Source organism: Salvelinus fontinalis, chromosome 23 (assembly GCF_029448725.1).
Source record: "Salvelinus fontinalis isolate EN_2023a chromosome 23, ASM2944872v1, whole genome shotgun sequence".
In the NCBI taxonomy this organism is placed as follows: domain Eukaryota; kingdom Metazoa; phylum Chordata; class Actinopteri; order Salmoniformes; family Salmonidae; genus Salvelinus; species Salvelinus fontinalis.
Window position 1 is genome coordinate 12272622 of NC_074687.1, and position 13477 is coordinate 12286098.

General features: G+C 42.7%; 1 long non-coding RNA gene across 2 annotated transcripts in view; it reads left to right on the forward strand.

Moving 5' to 3' along the window:
* Nucleotides 1-788: 788 nt before the first annotated feature.
* LOC129820865 (uncharacterized) overlaps nt 789-13477 on the forward strand; it is a 14962-nt gene continuing 2273 nt past the window's right edge. Inside the window, exons 1-2 of one of the 2 annotated variants that reach the window (XR_008754251.1) lie at nt 789-1080; nt 8338-8468. This is a non-coding gene — a long non-coding RNA (uncharacterized LOC129820865). Of the gene's footprint in view, nt 1081-7251; nt 7696-8337; nt 8469-13477 lie in introns of those variants that run through there. The other variant, XR_008754250.1, reaches the window with a different exon arrangement.

The following is a 13477-nucleotide window of genomic DNA, read 5'->3' on the forward strand; positions in this document are numbered from 1 at the left end:
TGGCTGGCATTCCCTTAATAATACGTGATTGTCTGTAGACCCTGCCACATACGTCTTGTGTCTGAGACGTTGAATTGCGACTCAACTTTGTCCATGTAATGTTGTTTTGCCTCGTTGATTGCCTTAGGATGTCATAGCTGGTCTGTTTGTATATGTCCATGTTCCCAGTTACCTTGCCACGGTTAAATGTGGTGGTTTGCGTTTTCAGTTTTGCACGAATGCTGCCATCTATCCAGGGTTTCTGGTTTGGATAAGTTCTAATCATCACTGTGGGAACAACAACCTCTGTGCACTTCCCGATTAACCCTGGCACCATTTTCCAGTCCGTGTGACAAAAACAATCTTGAAGCATAGATTCCGATTGGCCAGAGGAACACTGAACAGTCCTTCGCCCGTGAGCTTCCTGTTAAAGGTTCTGCCTATAGGTGTGTGTGTGTGTGTGTGTGTGTGTGTGTGTGTGTGTGTGTGTGTGTGTGTGTGTGTGTGTGTGTGTGTGTGTGTGTGTGTGTGTGTGTGTGTGTGTGTGTGTGTGTGCGTGCGTGCGTGCGTGCGTGCGTGCGTGCATGTGTGGTCTTTGGCACTTTTCAGGTGACTATATGTGTAAGGTGGGCTGTGTGGGGGTTGACAAGAATCCGCCACACACACACACACACACACACACACACACACACACACACACACACACACACACACACACACACACCATGCTGCTCGGGGGTGGAGAAAGAGGCGGTGTAGTTAAGACTGTCGGCAGCCACTTCATGGATCACTCTCACTCCAAGAGACAACCTCACTGGAGAGACAGAGGGAGAGGGAGAGAGGGAGAGAGGGAGAGAGAGAGAGAGAGAGAGAGAGAGAGAGAGAGAGAGAGAGAGAGAGAGTGATAGAGAGAGAGAGAGAGAGAGAGAGAGAGAGAGAGAGAGAGAGAGAGAGAGAGAGAGAGAGAAAGGGAGAGAGAGAGAGAGAGAGAGAGAGAGAGAGAGAGAGAGAGAGGGAAGAGAAAAGCCAGCGGAGGGAGCTGAGACAAAGCATGATGGAGGAAGGGAAGTCTGCTCGGCAGCATGTGGACCATGTGTTCAGGTAAGAACAACTCTAACTCCTAGAAATGTCTTTCTGTCTCTGTACATGTCTGTTTCTCCTTGCCACTCGCTCTGTCTCTCTCTTGTTCTCTCATTCTCTCTCTTTATCTGTTTCTCTTTCCCGGTTTCCCGTCTCTCTCATTATATCTAATTCTCTTTCTCTCTTTCTGTCCCTCTCTCGTTCTGTCTGATTATCTCTATCAGTCGGCATCGGTCTCCCAGTCTGTGTCATTAGAAAGGTCAACAATCTGGTCTAGCTTCAATATTTATCTGTTTGTTGTATTAGATGATCTATTTATTTGACTTTTGACTGGAAATGTACCTGGTTTGTACTGGGAATATATCTAGTTTGTACTGGGAGTATATCTGGTTTGTACTGGGAGTATATCTGGTGTGTACTGGGGGTATATCTGGTGTGTACTGGGAGTATATCTAGTTTGTACTGGGAGTATATCTGGTTTGTACTGGGAGTATATCTGGTGTGTACTGGGAGTATATCTGGTGTGTACTGGGGGTATATCTGGTGTGTACTGGGAGTATATCTAGTTTGTACTGGGAGTATATCTAGTGTGTACTGGGAGTATATCTGGTGTGTACTGGGAGTATAACTGGTTTGTACTGGGAGTATATCTGGTGTGTACTGGGAGTATATCTGGTGTGTACTGGGAGTATATCTGGTGTGTACTGGGAGTATATCTGGTGTGTACTGGGAGTATATCTGGTGTGTACTGGGAGTATATCTGGTGTGTACTGGGAGTATATCTGGTTTGTACTGGGAGTATATCTGGTGTGTACTGGGAGTATATCTGAGCTGATGGTTTGTACTGGTGTTACTGTTATGTAATGTGTGAGACCTATTTGTTCCATAACTCTTTCTGTCTCTGTGGGGCCTACAGAGAACAGAGGAATGACACGCACACGCACACGCACACGCACACGCACACACACACACACACACACACACACACACACACACACACACAGACGAGCACATGCACGAGCACATTCACACACATGCACACACATATGCACACACCCCTCCTCTTGTGGAGAACCAGCCGAAACTTCCCACCAGCTATGTGAAGAATGTGATTGTGTGTGTGTGTGTGTGTGTGTGTGTGTGTGTGTGTGTGTGTGTGTGTGTGTGTGTGTGTGTGTGTGTGTGTGTGTGTGTGTGTGTGTGTGTGTGTGTGTGTGTGTGTGTGTGTGTGTGTGTGTGTGTGTGTGTGTACATATTAGTGGTAAGTATGAGAGATTGTGTCTGTGAATTTGTTTGAGTTTTTTTAAACATTTAAACACAAAGACTCAGATTATGAAATACAAATACCTATGTCTTATACACACACACGTTTCACCTTTTCTATACACACAGAGACTAACACACACACACACACACACACACTTATGTAGTCACATGTGCACTCAGCCACTGAGAACCATGCACCCACTCACCCCAACACCCACGCAACCACCCACACACTCACGTGCACAGACGAGCACCCACCCGCCCACACTCCCACACACACTCATACACACATGTGCATGCATCCACACACACACACACCCAGCCCAGGCGCCTGTCAAGCCCAGTGCATTCCAGAGCTCTCTAACACACAGTGTCTGAATGGAGGGGTGAATTTGGGGAATTTCAGCTGAAACGTGAGTACAAAAGCCAGGGGGACATTTAAGAGGCTTTAACTCCACCAGATTCATGGGAATCAGGAGAAGAACACACACACTCACACTCACAGACGCAGGCACACACACACACACATACACACACACACACAAACACACACACACACACACAAGCATTAATACAAACACTCACACACAGAAGCTGGCACAGATGGACTCACACACACACACACGCACGCACGCACACACACACGCACACACACACACACACACACAAATGCACGCACGCATACAAATGCACGGGGGCTACATTCCTGGTGAAAGAACAGGGATTAAAATAATAATACTACCACCACACAACAGTAATGCAGGGTTTACCAACCGTCTCCTCGGCCCCCCCTAAACCAGCACACCTGATTCCATTAGTCAAAGGCTTGATGATTAGTGGACTAATGGAATCAGGTGTGCCAGTTTAGGGTCAAAACAAAAATGTGAAACTTCTGGGAGAGCCCGAGGAGAGGGTTAGGAAAGCCTGGTCATCCATTGCACTAGACACTTTGTCTTGAATAGTAAATCCCTTTCTAGGATAGATACAAACACGTGTGGACTACTTCAAAATATATATAATAATCTCTAGTTTACATGAGATTCAGCTGCAGAACTAGAAAATACTCCCAAATCTCCACTTATCTCCAATGCATGATTTATGGCATGTCTTGCCTTTATAATTACAATGTATTTTGCCATTTCATAGCTGTCAGTTAAACTGTGCAAAAAGTGAAATGAAACGTAACTTTAGGCATTCATTCCGACTAGTTAAGGTTATGGTTTGGGATAGGGTTCATCTTAAATGTAGCCATTAATTCCAAGTGGTTAAAGGGAAACATCTACAATGTTCAACTTCATATTCATCATCTCAAGCATCCCTTCAACATCAACACACGTGAAAACGGTACGTTTCTATGTTTTGTAGTAACAAATATAGAGGAAGATGTCCAACGACATCATCAGCGTGCATTGTGTGACTTTAACCAATTACTAGTTGTCTACTAATTGCCTAATTATTACCAATAAAGTGTCTACTAATTGTCTACTTATTGCCTACGAATTGCATACTAATTGCCTAAGTATTACATACTTATTGTCTACGTATTGCCTACTAATTGCCTACTAGTCCTCTACGAATTGCCTAAGTATTACCTTCTAATTGCCTACTTATTGCCTAAGTTTTATCTACTTATTGTCTACGTATTACCTACTAATTGCCTACTAATTGTCTACTTATTGTCTACTAATTGCCTAAGTATTACCTACTTATTGTCTACTTATTGCCTACTAATTGCCTACTAGTCCTCTACGAATTGCCTAAGTATTACCTACTAATTGCCTACTAGTCCTCTACGAATTGCCTAAGTATTACCTACTTATTGTCTACTAATTGCCTAAGTATTACCTACTTATTGTCTACTTATTGCCTACTAATTGCCTACTAGTCCTCTACGAATTGCCTAAGTATTACATACTAATTGCCTACGTATTACCTACTAATTGCCCACTAATTGCCTACTTATTGCCTAAGTTTTACCTACTAATTGCCTACGTATTGCCTAAGTTTTACCTACTTATTGTCTACGTATTACCTACTAATTGCCCACTAATTGCCTACTTATTGCCTAAGTTTTACCTACTAATTGCCTACTAATTGTCTACTTATTGCCTAAGTTTTACCTACTTATTGTCTACGTATTACCTACTAATTGCCCACTAATTGCCTACTTATTGCCTAAGTTTTACCTACTAATTGCCTACGTATTGCCTAAGTTTTACCTACTTATTGTCTACGTATTACCTACTAATTGCCCACTAATTGCCTACTTATTGCCTAAGTTTTACCTACTAATTGCCTACGTATTGCCTAAGTTTTACCTACTTATTGTCTACGTATTACCTACTAATTGCCCACTAATTGCCTACTTATTGCCTAAGTTTTACCTACTAATCGCCCACTAATTGCCTACTTATTGCCTAAGTTTTACCTACTAATTGCCTACTAATTGTCTACTTATTGTCTACTTATTGCCTACTAATTGGCTAAGTATTACCTACCAATTGCCTAAGTATTACCTACTTATTGTCTACTAATTGCCTAAGTATTACCTACTTATTGTCTACTTATTGCCTACTAATTGCCTACTAGTCCTCTACTAATTGCCTAAGTATTACCTACTTATTGTCTCCGTATTGCCTAAGTTTTACCTACTTATTGTCTACGTATTACCTACTAATTGCCAACTTATTGCCTAAGTTTTACCTACTAATTGCCTACTAATTGCCTACTTATTGCCTAAGTTTTACCTACTAATTGTCTACTTGTTGTCTACTAATTGGTTGATGATGTCATTGGAAACACTTGTCTTCCGCTATCTGTTTTACTACGTTCTCATGTGTTGATGTTGTGGTGGTGCTGAAGATGATGAATATGAAGTTGAACATTTTAGAAATTTCCCTTTAAGGTTAGGGTTAGTGATAGGACTAAATGTTAGAGTTAGGGTTAGGGTTAGGGTTAGTGATAGGATTAAAGGTTAGGGTTAGGGTTAGTGATAGGATTAAAGGTTAGGGTTAGGGTTAGGGTTAAAGGTTAGGGTTAGAGTTAGGGTTAGGGTTAGTGATCGGATTAAGGTTAGGGTTAAAGGTTAGAGTTAGGGTTAAAGGTTAGGGTTAGGGTTTGGGTTAAAGGTTAGGGATAAGGTTTAGGGTTAAAGGTTAGGGTTAGGTTTAGGGTTAAAGGTTAGTGTTAGGGTTAAAGGTTAGAGTTAGGGTTAGGGTTAAAGGTTAGGGTTAACGGTTAGGGTTAGGGGTAGGGTTAAAGGTTAGGGTTAGGGTTAGGGTTAGGGTTGTGGTTAGGGTTAAAGGTTAGGGTTAGGGTTAGGGTTAAAGGTTAGGGTAGGGTTAGGGTTAAAGGTTAGGGTTAGGGTTAAAGGTTAGGGTTAGGGTTAAAGGTTAGGGATGGGGTTAAAGGTTAGGGTTAGGGTTAAAGGTTAGGGTTAGGGTTAAAGGTTTAGGGTTGTGGTTAGGGTTAGGGTTAGGGTTAAAGGTTAGGGTAGGGTTAGGGATAAAGGTTAGGGTTAGGGTTAAAGGTTAGGGTTAGGGTTAAAATAGAAGAAGAACCTCCGATGCCCAGAGCCATAGGTCACAGTTCAAACCCACCCCCAATACCCTAGCTCGTTGTCACAGTTCAAGCCAACCATAAAACCCATCCCCAACACCCTAGCTCGTTGTGACAGTTCAACCCCATCCTCAAACTCATCCCCAACACCCTAGCTCGTTGTCACAGTTCAACCCCATCCTCAAACTCATCCCCAACACCCTAGCTCGTTGTGACAGTTCAACCCCATCCTCAAACCCATCCCCAACACCCTAGCTCGTTGTCACAGTTCAACCCCATCCTCAAACCCATCCCCAACACCCTAGCTCGTTGTGACAGTTCAACCCCATCCTCAAACCCATCCCTAACACCCTAGCTCGTTGTCACAGTTCAACCCCATCCTCAAACCCATCCCCAACACCCTAGCTCGTTGTGACAGTTCAACCCCATCCTCAAACCCATCCCTAACACCCTAGCTCGTTGTCACAGTTCAACCCCATCCTCAAACCCATCCCCAACACCCTAGCTCGTTGTGACAGTTCAACCCCATCCTCAAACTCATCCCCAACACCCTAGCTCGTTGTGACAGTTCAACCCCATCCTCAACACCCTAGCTCGGTGTGAGCCTAGTAGATGGTAACAGACACCTTAGTCAATGGTTTGAAATAAAGTGCCACGCCGTGCCATAATGTCAACATTCTAAATATGGCTGGACAGCACATCATCCCCTGAAGCTGGGATTTACTCCCAACTGTTGGTGATGCATGTTTGCCAGACCATTCTATGACACAGCAAAAAAATATCTCAACAACAGCATGAGTTCATTTCATCAGTAGCACTTTAACCAGACAAACGCAACTACGCCTCTAAAAGACTGGTCAACAGACCTGACCCTGATGTCACAGTCCATTGAAGTCCCCCCACATCTTGCCCAGTAATACTGGCAAATGGCCTGATGTTCGCACCCATTGATTTCTGAAGGGAATGCCTGAGATAGACTACAGCTATTAGACTACAGCTTATATCAAACTATCAATGTTGTCATAGGACTTCTGCAGTAGTTTCAAATGTCATAGAATGAAAAGAAAAATAAATTCATACCAAAGAAGTTCAGATGAGTAAACGAGTGTTAATTTATTCAGGGGATTTCACAATATGAATGCAATGTCTCTGATTGACACCTCAAATATGAACTACTGATATAAGTAACACTATTTCCCATATTCACCATTACATGATCACTCTCACCGGGGAAATTGAGAGGGTGACAAAAGAGAAAGGGACAGTGGGGGAAAAAACTAGTTCAAAGGCATTTTGAGGAAATGCAAATAGCTATACACCCCATTACAAGATCAACCCCCCTCTATCATCCTATCAGAGAGAGAGAGAGAGAGAGAGAGAGAGAGAGAGAGAGAGAGAGAGAGAGAGAGAGAGAGAGAGAGAGAGAGAGAGAGAGAGAGAGAGAGAGAGAGAGACACCAATATAGGTGAAATCCCATTGCAGTTGTTTCTTAATGTCTAATGTGATGGTAAAGCCCCTTGCTATCCTCCGCTGTAAAGACATTACTGCCAATGGAGAATGAAGAGATTGGGGGAGATGTAGAGCGATGGAGGAGAGATGAGGAGGGATGGAGTAGAGATGAGGAGGGATAGAGGAGAGAGTAGAGATGTAGAGCGATGGAGGAGAGATGAGGAGGGATGGAGTAGAGATGAGGAGGGATAGAGGAGAGAGTAGAGATGTAGAGCGATGGAGGAGAGATGAGGAGGGATGGAGAAGAGATGAAGAGGGATGGAGGAGAGATGAGGAGAGATGGAGACTGGAGAGAGACTTGTGGTAACGTATATTTTTTCAAATCAAAACTCTCTCCTTATTGACATTAGAATTACATTATGTGATAGTATTATACATCTAGACAGCCCAGTAGATCAATCTAATTCAAGTCTAATTCAAGGAATCAAATGTGGTTACTCGGCTGAGTGCAGAAAAAAAATGTAGGCTTGTCATATTCTGGAAAAAATGTAACCTCATAATTTCTGTCTGTAAAATCGTGTTATTCAGAAAAGTGGACTTTCCTGAAATCGTACATGTGTCTGTGGACACGCGCACACACTACACGCACACGGGTTGCAGCAGGGACGGCCCCTGGTAAAAGGGGGATTTATTGCTGGCTGGGGTTCGTCGTCAGGGCGAGCGAGGGACGCGCCTATGTACAGGCTGAGGTGAATGGGAAGCTATGCTGAAGCAGGAAACTCAGTGGCATTTCCGACTGATTCGGTATGCACACGGCGAAAAGCCCCGCGGCCAGTCAGCGATAAGGGGAAAGGGGAAATGACTTGCAGGAGTCGCAGATGACTGAGTGATGAGATCATTAAGTGCATTCGCGATGAGAAAGTCAGATGAGAAAGTCAGTTGCTAGAGAAAGTGTTTTTCAGCCTTTGGTGATGTTTTTGTTGTTGTCGCATTGTGTTTTTGTAGCATGTAACTGCGGAGTGTCGCACCATGGAAAGGTGTCTGCAACCCCGGGCTCCCTCCTGCACGACTCTTGGCGTTTGCAACAGCAATGGGCGGAGGAAGAAAACTCGAGTCCGGAGACAGACAACCACAAGGTAAGCCACAGCTGTCGACTGTTTATATCATCTTAATACTACGGATATACAGTATTAAGCCTATTGTTTTATTAGCTACGTTTTTTCACATTCATAAGATTGGTGTTTACATAAGTGCCATTATTTTTGTTAGATCTACAGTTAGGCTATCATATTCTAGAGTTTGCATTGTGTGAAAGACCAGAAGAAGCATTGACACGTCTGTTGAGCATGGCATTGCAACAGTGTGTGGTCTGCCTTGGTTCTATCATTGTAGAATGTGTGTATGTGTGTGTGTGTGTGTGTGTGTGTGTGTGTGTGTGTGTGTGTGTGTGTGTGTGTGTGTGTGTGTGTGTGTGTGTGTGTGTGTGTGTGTGTGAGAGGGAGAGATCTGAGAGTGTGGTTGGGTGCAGACAGGATCTCTGTGTGTGTTTTCCCTTCTTTAAGTTGCGGGAGGAGGGGGGGGTATGCAAGTCGTGCTGTGTGTGTGCGTGTGTGTGGGGTGGTATGCGAGCTGGGCTGTTGGAAATTCTTGTGTGTGTTTTGGGAAATTCTTGTGTGTGTTTTGGAATGTGATTACCCCGGGGGAGACACCGTGAGAGAGAGAGAGAGAGAGAGAGAGAGAGAGAGAGAGAGAGAGAGAGAGAGAGAGAGAGAGAATATGCAGGAATAAACCAACATTATTTGATTCCATTAATGTCAGTTGTGATATGACTGACATACAGGTGACTTTTGTATTTCAAATAGTAATAATGATAATAGTTACCATCATCATCGTCATATCCTTGTTGAGATATAATTAAAATAAAAAAGCCCTTCAAGGAACAAAGCAAGCATTACGGATGCAATTGGACCAATGGTTACATGTCCTTTTTAACACTTGACCTGTTACTAATGGTTTGTTACTTATTTCAAATGGTTTTATGCAAACACCGCTATTCCTCTGTCTTCAGAGTAGAAAATGAAGGGGCAGTGCAGTTAAAATCGTGATTTCTTGCTATTTTTATTATATTTCCACACTTTTATATCGAAACAACACTGAAACTGTGAAAATTATGAATGTGCATTTTAGTATAAGAGCTGTTTAAAAACACGTTTTTGGCCCAGATCATGACATCACAATCTGATATGATTATAATAGACCAATGACAGTTCATCTTTCATTTGCATATATCCTCCTACACTGTTGCTGGCCCTGCCCTGTCATATTGACATTCCATTCCTCATTGTTGGCAGCGTGCACTTATGCTACCAAAGACCAAAATATTTCTGTATTTAGGCCTACTTCCACTTGAACCTATCACTGCAGTGGGCTACATCATGGTCACAGTTTCTTGGTAGTCTTAAAAACATCTACTTTTTAACAAAAGTATACACCTCACACACATTGTTATGGGCTTCATTTATTTGTAATGAATTATGAAATGATGAAAAACATTCGAAACATTCCAACCATGATGCCACTAGAGGGCGACTTGATCGTTTGACTCCATTAAAAGGCTACAGCAATGAACAAAAGCAAAAGAGATGTGCAGTAGCTGGCTGCTAAGCAGCAGTAGTTTCTTAGGCAGTGGATTTGCTAGCAGCATACTTCATCAAAGTTCTTTCCCAACAAGCAGCAGCAATCAACAGCAACGTTTCAAAAAATACATCTCTAAATAGTTATTCTTCTAGCTAACTATTACTATTAAAAGCAAAGGACAAGATATTGTTGTGCTGCTGCTAGCTAGCTAGCTAACGTTAGCTTAGCTAGTTAGCTAGCTAGCTACTAGTCTCGACCGCAACTAGGATAGCTAGCTAGCTACTGACCTGACATTTATATTTACATAGGATACCTGTAGCTAGCCTAACTACAAAAACAGTTATATCAGAATCGTAAAAGGGAAACGCTGCCCTAGTGCCTAGGCAGAAGGTGCCTCTCACAATGTAAACAATGTTCCTGCATAGCCAGCTACACTTTTCCTCTATGTTTGTTTATTTATTTGTTTGTTTATTTGGATCCCCATTAGCAGATGGTGGAAGAGTGCTTTCTGTTTTTTTCTTGCAAATGTGTCTATACCTCTTGAACGGTTGGAGCTATAATTAAAAAATATATATATATTATTTAACCTTTATTTAACCAGGCAAGTCAGTTAAAGAACACATTCTTATTTACAATGACGGCCAAACCCGGACGACGCTGGGCCAAATGTTTGCCGCCCAATCACGGCTGGTTGTGATACAGCCTGGAATCGATCCAGGGTGTCTGTAGTGACATCTGAAGCACTGAGATGCAGTGTTTTAGACCGCTGTGCCACTCGGGAGCCCCGAAGCACTTATTATTAGCTGTGTGCTAATATTGCCCCATTCCTGTGCTAAGATTCTCAGGAACACTAATCTGTTTTCCTTTACAATGCTCTCAAGCTGTGCAGGACTCGTTAGAGCAGAGAGTGGACATGACCGGGCATAATCAGACTGGGGAGGACAGCACCACAAAATTGAAAGTAATTATGTTATTTTCTACACAAAATTATTGCCTGGTGATCTTCTGATCACTTCCCAATACCTTTCTGAATATTCCAGTCACTTCAAATCATACGTCCTTCAGACTGAAATGCTGTCAAAGTACTGTCAGACTGTCAGACAAAGTACTGTCAGACTGTCTGTAACGATGTTCGTCTGAGGAAGAAGGAGTAGACCAAAGCGCAGCGTAGTACATGTTCATGATGTTTATTATCACCTGAACACTGAAACAAAAACAAAAGTGGAACAAAACGCAACAGTTCTGTCAGCAACTCACACAAAACAGAAAACAACTACCCACAAAACACAGGTGGGAAAAGGCTACCTAAGTATGGTTCTCAATCAGAGACAGCGATAGACAGCTGCCTCTGATTGAGAACCACACCCGGCCAAACACATAGAAATAGAAAACATAGAACAAAAACATAGAATGCCCACCCCAACTCACGCCCTGACCAAACCAAAATAGATATATAAAAAGGATCTCTAAGGTCAAGGCGTGACACTGTCAGACAAAGTACGGTCAGACTGTCAGACAAAGTACTGTCAGACTGTCAGACAAAGTACTGTCAGACTGTCAGACAAACTACTGTCAGACTGTCAGACAAAGTACTGTCAGACTGTCAGACAAAGTACTGTCAGACTGTCAGACAAACTACTGTCAGACTGTCAGACAAAGTACTGTCAGACTGTCAGACAAAGTACTGTCAGACTGTCAGACAAAGTACTGTCAGACTGTCAGACAAAGGTTCTATATGCTGTATTACTTTTTTCAGAGAGTGTAATGGTTGGACCATGTCCTATAACCGATTAATAGGAATTGTCAATGGGTAGGGGCTATGGGTCTATCTGTGATTGACTGTATGACTATTTTAACACACATTTGTAGTGTGTGTAGCGGCAGTGGTCACCAACCATCTTCCTGGAGATCTATTCTCTGGTAGATTTTCACCCCAACCATCACAAATAACACAAATGATTCTGCCAAAGAAGTTGTTGTTGAGAAGCTAGGTGTCGTTGAGAAGCTAGGTGTCGTTGAGAAGCTAGGTGTCGTTGAGAAGCTAGGTGACGTTGAGAAGCTAGGTGTCGTTGTGAAGCTAGGTGTCGTTGAGAAGCTAGGTGTCGTTGAGAAGCTAGGTGACGTTGAGAAGCTAGGTGTCGTTGAGAAGCTAGGTGTCGTTGAGAAGCTAGGTGTCATTGAGAAGCTAGGTGACATTGAGAAGCTAGGTGACGTTGAGAAGCTAGGTGTCGTTGAGAAGCTAGGTGACGTTGAGAAGTTGGGTGTAGTTGAGAAGCTGGGTGTCGTTGAGAAGTTGGGTGTAGTTGAGAAGCTAGGTGTCGTTGAGAAGCTAGGTGTCATTGAGAAGTTGGGTGTAGTTGAGAAGCTAGGTGTCGTTCAGAAGCTAGGTGTCGTTGAGAAGCTAGGTGACGTTGAGAAGCTAGGTGTATTTGAGAAGCTAGGTGTCGTTGAGAAGCTAGGTGATGTTGAGAAGCTAGGTGTCGTTGAGAAGCTAGGTGTCGTTGAGTAGCTAGGTGTCGTTGAGTAGCTAGGTCTAGTTGAGAAGCTAGGTGTCATTGAGAAGCTAGGTGTCGTTGAGAAGCTAGGTGTCGTTGAGAAGCTAGGTGACGTTGAGAAGCTAGGTGTTGTTCTGTGTGCGTGTGTAGTAAGTTTGAAATACTACCTCTTCCACCTTTCACAGATTGTAGTTGTGTATAGTAATGTCACTATTGGAGAAAGCTGGTGACGACAATGTAGATAAAAGCACTAGTTATTTAACTTTCTACCATCGATCACTACTCTGGTGCCGCTCTGGAACTCCTACCTGATTATGTTTAGCTAACACCCTCTAACTTTCACCATCATCTGTTTTCATCCCACAGGAACACCTTACAGAGCTTTAGCACGTGTAAAACAATAACTTGAGAAGATACTTCCATGCCGTGATTTAGACTTTCATTATAACCTTGTTTTACGATATGTTTATTATGTTATGTAAATAACTGACAATATAATGTATTCCTTGCAGGGGGTGGGTGGATGGGGTCTTCCTGGTGCTTACATCTACGTTATTTATTTGTGAATATTATTTTTTATGCATTATGTATGCAAAAACAAAGTAGCCTACACACCTATGGAAGTTCGTCGCTTTTAGGGTCCAACTTCAACTGAAAGGTTTAATACCATGTGTCTTTTGTTGTTGTTGTTTTTTGAAGGGGTAAGGGGATGGGCTTTAGGTTATTCTATCAGCCAATCAGGGCTGCATATATAACTATATTCAAATTTGTTTCCCTACGCCCACACAATCGGACTGAGCCTTTCAGTGACCCAAGGAGGCTCAGGGAAATAAATTATAAAAAATGTATTTTGAGGTATTATATTACAAAAATAAACACATACAGTGATTTATTTCACATAAAGTGATGATTTCGAAAAACATTTAAAAAAGATAGCATGGGGGCTTTAATATTGAAGTCATGCAACAGCCAGGGGATATCTGTGAGACACCTACAACAGTCTCATGTCCCAG